The sequence below is a fragment of the Echinops telfairi genome, unplaced genomic scaffold (genome assembly GCF_000313985.2).
Source record: "Echinops telfairi isolate 266 unplaced genomic scaffold, ASM31398v2 ScPeMD7_655;HRSCAF=1070, whole genome shotgun sequence".
NCBI classification, from domain to species: Eukaryota; Metazoa; Chordata; class Mammalia; order Afrosoricida; family Tenrecidae; genus Echinops; species Echinops telfairi.
This window is the reverse complement of record NW_022104553.1, coordinates 30,847,559-30,856,406: the sequence shown is the minus strand read 5'-3', so window position 1 is coordinate 30,856,406 and position 8,848 is coordinate 30,847,559. Positions and strand designations below refer to the sequence as shown.

Genomic DNA, 8,848 nt, shown 5'->3' with positions numbered 1-8,848 from the left:
CCGAGTTTCCGCCACAATCGGCAACCACAGGCCTGTAAACCCCACGTTTTAAAATGAAAGCCATGAACAAGTGCGGTTCGTGACTGCAGTTGGCGACGAGCTCCTCTCCCGAGGCTGAGCTGGCTGCCAGGCTCCTCTCAGGGCTGGGACCAGGAGGAGGGTGGGGCAGGTCCTGGTGGCCAGAGAAGTGGGTGCTAGCAAAAGGAAGGCTGGCCTGAAGAACCACAGAACAGCCCGGCTGTTCCCGGGTCAGACATGACTTGGGCAAACTGCTGTCTGCAGACGGGGCAATGGCAGCTACAGAGAAAGGAGTCAACGTGGCCAGAGACCAAGACGATGAAACCCTGTAGCTTCGGGGCACTAAGTGCCAGTGTACCCTCCCTGCTCTGGGCCTGGCACACAGCGAGGCTGGTTGGGTCTACTCGCTCCGGCTGACTTCCCAGAGCATTACATTTGTTTAAAGGACTCTACCACTGCATGGGCAATGGGAAAAACACACAGCTCTCTCGCTAACAGCCAGTGCCCTGGATTCTGCTCTGGCCCCCCACCCTCACCCCCCTGGGAACGAGAGGGGCACTCACTCAGAAAGAACTGAGCCTGGAGCATTTGGGAAGCTGTCATCTGGGCGGAGCCACAGCCACAGCCGTCTCCTGAGGAGAGACTGGTGGGTTGGAACCGCCAACCTTTTGGTGATCAGCTGAGTGTCTATGCCTCTGTGCCAGCAAGGAACCAAAACTCCAAAAGGAAACCTGTGGCCACCAGGCTGCGCCCGATGGACATGCTGAGCCCCTCCTCCCACAGAGGTCCTGATGACAGGGGCACCGGCCCACCAGGACAGAACCAGCAGGGCTCTGCACACATGGCTGCCCTCCGCAGGTGTGCGAGAGAAGGCAGTGGTCTTTGGAAGGGGCCCAGCCTCACCCCAGCTCCAACAGGATGGAAGACTCCTGCTTCGCAGAGAGAAAGGCTCACGTGCTGTGACAGCCTTTACCAGCCTCTCCCGGTCTTCGCAGACCCCTGTGAAACGCCAACTCTGGGGCTCAGAGGAGTCAACACTACCCCCAAAAGACACACGGCCACCGGGTCAGTTCTGGCTGGCAGCGCAGCAGAACCACTCCTGACAGGCACAGACAGCCTTGTCTCTCTCCCAGGGGGCGGCGGGTGGTTTTGAACCGCTCCTGACAGGTGAAGACAGCCTTGTCTTTCTCCCGGCGGGGGTGGGGGGTGGTGGTGGGGGCGTTAGCGGTCCAGCACTGAGCGCACTGCGCCACCAGAATGCCTTGGAGAAACCATGGGTCTCCTTGAAGATACGATGACCAGTGCATTAAAGAGAGAAAGTGGGAACAACGCCACCTACTGTTGGGACGAGAGGTCTTGTGGGATTGTCCGAGACAGGCGGCTCCCGGCCATAGGAGGTTCGAAGGAAGGGCGTGCACCGTTCACCCAGAGGCCTGGCCGGGTCAACGAGGACCTGTCCCCATGTCATGTGCACACGCCTGAGCAGCAGTGCAGAGGGCCACACCGGAGGGGACCAGCAGGGACCTGGGAGGGCCCTCACCCAACCTGGCTCACATACCAGGACACAGGAGGAGGTGTGCAGGCGTAAATGGGGCTCTCGGCCTCATGACTAGCCCCTAAACCCTGTTCCAACTGGACCGAGGTTGCCGGGTTGCAGCACTCAGCTTCCAGAGGAAAAGCCGGGGCCTCTGTCCAGGCCACGCAGGGTTGGCACCAGGGTATCTAGGGCAGAGGGGACAGAGGCTGCGGCTGAAGGGCCTGCAAAACCCCAAAGGAGCACCCTCGGGGCATCAGCCTCGGGACATGCTCCTCCAGAACCTTGCTGTGGAAACTGAGGCACACGGAGGTGGGGTCACCTGTAAGGGACTCGGCCAGGCCGTGGTGGAGCTGAGGCACACTCCCAGGGGCACACTGCTCTTCCCAGCTACCCAGGCGGGCTGAGGCGAAGCCCAGCGAAGCAAAGGCCTCCATGCCCACCCACTGCCAGACGAGGCCCAGGAAGGTTAAGCAGGACACTTTCTCGGGACACAAAGGACACCTGCTCAGGAGCCCCGAAGCAGTCTGCTGGCCTGGACCACCCTTCAGAAGGACTGCCCCACCATCTTCTCCATGACCTCCTCCTCCTCCACGAACACCATCACCATCACCATCACCATTACCACCTCCACCACCGCGCCCTAACCCCCCATGGGAGGGAACTCTAGGGGATCTGAACCTATAGGCCAAAGTGAATGGTTCAAGACTAAATAGCGAGCCTGGTGATGCTGTGCAAGTGGGAACCCACAGCAGAACTGACCACTCGCAGGGGCTTGTCCGATTCAGTGCTCTGTGAAGGACCTCCTTCAAGCTGACCCCCACCCAGTGGGGCAGGTGCTTGTCTGTACGTGGGCCAGGCACTGGGAGACAGACACCTGCCCATTACATCTGGCAGAGGCCCAGATGCAAACTCAGGTCTCCTTCTGTACCCCAAAGGCATTACCTGGGCGGACTGGCTTTCACAAACCTTCCCATCCCTCACCTGGGCTCAAGGGCAAGGCATGGAGGTGGCATGGCTGCCCAAGCCCCCCAAGCAGGGCAGTGGGTCCAGGAAGCATCGGCCAGGAGCCAGGACCACTGGGCATTGCCTGCACCGTGGGCAGCCCCTACCTACTCTCCGCAAGCCTGTCTCCCACGCTGCTGAGTGGGCAACACTGGGCAAGCACTTGACTGCCCTGAGCCTCAGACAAGAGGCTCTCACTTAGTGGGTCACGCAAGGGGGGAGGGGGGGACAGGGAACTTGAAATACAGCACTGAGAGCAGGGCCCAGTTCAGCAAGCGCCCCAGAGGGCTGCTGTTGGAACCCACTCACTCCCACCCCACCAGGCCCCCACCCCTGTCCACGTAGTAAGGAAGTGTGAGCACCTCTGGCGGCTAGTCCTGCATGGACGCCGGCGTGCAGGAGGGACACACACTGCGGTGCCCCTCCTGGCCTGACACAGAAGGCAGCTGAGCAAGCCCACAGCCAGGAGCATGGCAGACACCGGGCTCGGAGGGCCACCAGGGAGGCCTGGGTGGGACATGTCACTGGACTGGGGGCCATGTTGGCACAGGTCTAGGAAACAGTCAACGGTCCCACGGAGCCCAAGAGCAGGATGTGGGTGGGCCCCACAGAGGGAGCCTGCAGCCCTCAGGAGTGCGAGAAGCCAGGAGGGAGCTGGGTCCTAATCCTGACATCACGGGCGAGGTTTGCTGGGAGTGGGGGGGAAATCCGTGGGTGCTGTGTGGGGCACAGATTGGGGCGGCAAGAGGGCACAAGAGAACAGTGAGGGGCACCCTGCAAACCTCCAGGCATGAGGTGTGGGTGGGGCGTGGCCAAGGCACCAGCAGCTCAAGTCCCCGGTGCTCCCAGCCATCTCCTCTGTTTCCCCAAGGCCACTCAGGAGGCAGCCCCGTACACCTCAGGCTCCAGATGCTGCACCCTAACTGGAAAGTGGGAGCCCTCATCCACTGAGGCGAGAAAGGCAAACCGTAGGATCCGATTTTACAGTTGCTCAGAATCGACCAGAATCCAAGAGCTGATGGCAGAAAGGCGGGCACAGCGGCGCTCCTACACCACTTTCCCACCGCCGCACCAGAAACGTCTGATGGCCAGACGGCCAGGAGGTAAGCCTGCAGACACAGGGCATCCCTCAACCTCAAGAGGCCGAGTTCCTGCGCAGGCTTGCACCTGAGTGGGCCCTGCAAACACCATGCGGGGGGGAGGCAGCCAGGGGTCCCTGGGCACTGTTCTTGCTTTCTTTCCAGGGGCTTCCTGGGTCACTAGGTGCGGACAGGATGGAAGTCCCGCCCAGACACAGGGTGTCTGTGAATGGAAAGCCTGTCAGTGAAGGACATGAAAGGTGGACGTGGCAAATACGTGTTGGACGTGAAGGGGCTCCTGAAAGTTCCAAGAGAAACGGAACGGCATTTCCCACACCCTCTCTGAGGCCCCGGCGTGTGTTTGTGTCGCACACAGAGCAACGAACTCCAAGCATTCAGGCCGAGACCAGGGCCAGGAGGCGTCTCCTTTCCCGTAAGGGCTCGACAACAATCGCGGCTGGCTCTGCAGGCGACTGGGGCTTGGTGGCAGGGATCCAGCCCCGCAGGGCAGGGGGAGCAGGGGCACACAATTCAGCTGGTGGCTGCCCTCCTGTTTCCGGAAAGCATGCACCCCGGGCGGACCGCGGGGAACAAAGCGAAGGGCACCATGAGGCAGCCATGTGACAGGCCGGGGACCAGACCACCAGCCAGGCTTGCCCGGGAAGAGGGGACACAACTCCAACAAGGACAGAGCCCCCGTTCCCAGGCAAGTCCAGAGGCGGCGAGAACAAGGGTGGGGAGAGACCGTGGGACGGGCTTGGTAACCGGTGTTTGGTGCCAGAGTCGGTTCCAACTCACAGCAACCTGACGTACGACAGGACAGACGCTGCCCACCTGGCCTGCATCACCCTCACCATCGCCATCCTGGGCGCCCTGTGGCAGCCACAGGGGCCATTGACCTCCTGCAGCACCCCTAGAGAGGTCTCTACCCTAGAGAGGTAGGAATGGAGACACACGTGGTGCATTACTCACAGCAGCACACACACGGACACCACCAGGCAGCCAGCCTGGCCATGGCAGGGTGATGAGCAAACTGTGGTGTGTGTACACACACACACACACACACACACACACACACCCCGCACCCCAACCCCAGCATACCCAACGGAGCTGCCAAACACCCCAGGGACAGGGTGGAGCTAGAGGGCATTATGTGGAGTGACAGTGGCCTACCACCAAAGGACAACTACAGAATGAGACTGCGACTGTAAAAAGTCCAGGAAATCCTTTCCATGGTTCACGAGGAATTGTGGGGAGGGGACAGAGCTACATAGAGAGTGTAAACACTCGTCTTCACTTGGGCGAAGGCTATATGAAAGACGCATACCATCCACACTACAGCAACATACCATACGAGGGAGGTACTGGTGGAGGCAGGGAAGACACGGGGAGGTGTGCAAGAGTGAAAGGCAGCCAAGGCACAGCTGTGACACACACCAGCCTGTGATGAGCGTGTTGTGCGAGTGGCTACATGCAGAGCCGTGCAGGTGGAATGGGGGTGGGATGGAGGTGGGCAGTTTGGGAGTGCATGTTTGGATGTGTGAGTTAGCTTATTGTGCCAACCTGGCTGATAAATACATGTGGGGTTAAAGGGCGCAGGGATAAACGGCTCAGTGAGCCTCGCCTTTCTAGTTCTCGGGTCTCTTGCTTTGTGATGGCTGGACCAGGGTGCAGCTGCCTTGGCCAGTTCCCTGCTTCAGCTTGCAAGGCTCACTTCCTGCAAGACATCCCAGAGGAGAAGCCACATGGACCTACCCTGATGCAGCCCTGGGTGCTGGAGCAGCCGTGCGGAGACCCCTGCCAGCGCTGAGATGCTGACACCCTCACTGACTCGGCTTTCCTCCTGCAGTCGGCATTGTTGTGTCTGTTTTGTGAGATGGAGGAGGACTTTGTGGATTGGTGTTGGACATATGGGTCAACGTTGGACTTGTGGGCTTGGGCAGCACTGGGTTGGAATGTTTTCTTGATGTACACTTACCCTTTATATAAAAGTCTCTCTTAGACATGAGTTGCTGTGGATCTGTTTCTCTAAAGTACCCAGACTCACACAATGTGCATGTGCCTTTGCTGCCAATATACCTGTGAGTGTGGTGTGGCATACAGGGGTGAAGGTATGGAAACATCTTATACAGAACCAAACACCTTGAGGGAATGAGTTGCTGGGCTCAGGGACTCGGAACACTGTTAGTCTCAGGGGACACCAAGGCCGATGGCCTAACACAGTCCACAAAAACAAAGCTCTCCATCCTACTTTGGTGAGTAGCCATTGGGGTCCTAGCAGCCCATGAACAGCCCTGTAGGGAGCAACTGTTGGTCCCTCTCCGCTCAGCGGAGAGAACAGTAATGCAAATCAAAGACACGTGGGACCACATGAACATCACAGTAGATGGCTGCCTTATTCTCTGATGCAAACACCGCCCTGGGGTGAGGGTCCATCGCCCTGAGACCAAGGGAACCAGGCAGTGTGCAGCTACTACGGCCAACTCCCCTGGTGGGATGACATTAAAAGGTCCGGAGTAAAAGGGAGAAAAACATGGAACAAAATTCAAAATCTTAAAAGAGAGCCAGCTTACTGGTCAGACAGACTCGGGTCTGGAGCTGAACCCACCCTCAGAGCTCGTTTCAGCCCATACAGCAGACAGATCTACAGGGAAGAACAACGCACGGCGGGGCCCTAGAGTGGTTAGCTTTGAGATCGAGAGGACGAGTTCAGACATTAGAGAGGAGGAGGATGGACAGGAAACACAGGGCGGACGTGGGAGAAGCACAGGAGGGGACGGCCACCGATGGCACGGAGCGGAATGGGTGTGCACTGTTGAGTGGAAACGATCTGCCCTGTACCCCGTCACCAGACTCACAGGAGAAGGTGAGAAGAAAGCACTGGGAGGGCAGAGGGGAACTGCAGGTACGGCACGGCTCTCGAGGCTGAGGGAGCAGATGCTGGAACCATCTCAGATGTGACCCAGTCTCTCAGAGCAGGTCCTGCTGCTCAAGGAGGAGGACAGGGGACAAGAAGCCCCAAAGGCGCAGCAGAAGGTGCAGTCCTGGGGCACGAGGCATTCGAGGACTTGCTCCCCGGACTCGTCTTTCAACATTTCTCAACAGGTTGGTGGGGGTGGGCACGAGCACAGGTGGGTGGCACTGTGACATCCAGACCCTGGCCTGAGTCACCACCTCCCCCAACCCAGGCTCTGGAGCAGCCAGAGACGAGACTGGGGGCCCTGATGGCAGCACTGGTCAGCTGTAGCACAATGGCTGCCCCTCGTCTGGGTTCCTGGTTGACACCTGGGGTGGGGTTGGGGTGGGGAGGGGGCACTGAGGGCAGGAGCCTAGGGCAGGCTTATAAAGTGGGGGGGGGGCTCTCCAGCCCTCCCCCACACGAATGAGGGATGATTCTTCCCACGCTGAGGAGCACAGCACTGGATGGGCAGGCTCCCGGGCTCCCACTGCTCCCCTTTCAGGCTGCGAACCGACCGGCTGCCAGGTACTGGGAAGCAGGCTTCCTGTCTATCAGCCCCGGAATCTCCGAGCAACCCTGTGACAAACCCCGACTTATTATCTGCCTGCCAAGCCCTGTGGGAATCGCCATCTGGAGCCCAAGGCCTCCCTGGGCTCCCAGCTCCTCCTCGGCGGCCCCTCCCCCAGGACCCCGCGCCCATGTCTCCCCCCAGCCGCAGACACAGCTCTCGAAACTGTATTCAATCTGTTTTCATGATGCAGGCCTTCCCGGGGGCTGCTTGCTTTTCCCACCTGGAGGCCAACACTTACTCCTGCTTCAAAACTCAGCTGAGCACTGGCCCTGGCACACCGTCCCCGCATCATGGGCCCCAGGGCTGTCAGAGAGGTGGATTTATTTCTTCAGCAGACCACCACTAGGCCTTCTTGCGAGGTTCCCCTGGGGGGATGTGAACATCTCACGGGGGACTGTCTGCAATGCCCAGGGACTCCCTGTGTACCCACCAGGCTTCCGGGTGCTCCCACTGAGGTAGGGGAGTCTGCTCCCCTGGGTGGAAGGTGTGAAGCAACCAGAGTACAGGTGCTATAACAAGTGGCGGCTGTCGAGGGCAGCCCGGCCACACGTGGTGACGTCAGCTCATCACTGAGGGTGGAAACGCCTGCTCCTTGGTCCCACGAGCCACACTTCAAGTGCTCGGCAGCCCACTTGGCTCAGGCCACTACCGCTCTAGGGCGTTTCCACCACACAGAAAGCCCCCTGGGAGGACACTGCTCTCAGCTGCTGCAGAGTCAGCTGAAGCCCTGGCTCATGGGCCTACAGTGACCCCAATAGGGCAAAGTGGGGGGTACTAGTCACTCATCTCCAGGGTGCTTCTCCCTCCTGCAAGGGGGAGTCAAAAAGTGGGGGAAATTCCATGATTCTGGAACTTTTGTCTTTCCACTTTTTACTGTAAATTAGGTGAAGCTTGGGGGGAGGGGGGGGGGGAATCACTTTTGTACCTGGCAACCTTTCAGACCTCCCAGTGGGTTGTTGGGTTTCTATCATTTTTGCCTGTTTCTTGTTGGGTGTTATTTTCTTTCTCTGTCTCCCAAGTTAACCCCTGCCTACCCTCAGCCTGTGACCTCTCCCGCCCTCCAGGAACTTTGTGAAGGCCCCTCATACACAGGGTCCCCACAAACAAGAGCGAGTGCCACTCAATAGGAAAAGAGACAAATCTCTCTCTCTCTCTCTACACGCCCGATCGACCCTGGATCGCGTGAAAGGATGGCCAACACACTAAGGTGAGGGAAAATGGAATGAAAAGACATGGGAAATTCCCATGAGCTTGCTGACGCCCCTGGTAGTGAGAGTACGGCATGCTGGTGAAAGCCCACACGTCGGCACCCACGAGGCTGTGGCGGGAGACCCTCTCAGGTGGCACTGGCGGGAGGTAACCTCGAAAACCCCAAGTTCAATGACAGCCCACCCACTCTGACGGGGAACGGCCTCCAAGCAGCTCCAAGGCTGTGAACGTGCATGAAAGCAGACTGGCTCGTGTGGCTGGGCAGCAGGCGAGGGCTGTTTCTCCCAGAAAGCTTTCGGGCCGCCCGCACCCTCGGGGAGGGCTGCTAAGAGTGGAATGGTGGTTGGGCTTTGACAACAATAAACAACTGTTAGAGGAGCGTCACAGGTGTCTGTAAAAGACTGCAGCAGCAATCCTCCGCATTCGACCATGGAGGGCTCTGCCGTGCGACCCGCGCAACCCACAGGGGTGTC

The 8,848-nt window shown here is 59.1% G+C and overlaps 1 protein-coding gene across 4 annotated transcripts in view; it reads right to left on the bottom strand.

The window, feature by feature from the left end:
• The window catches only part of AKT2 (AKT serine/threonine kinase 2), a 36,339-nt gene that overhangs the window by 7,213 nt on the left and 20,278 nt on the right, over positions 1 to 8,848 (bottom strand). The window lies entirely within an intron of this gene.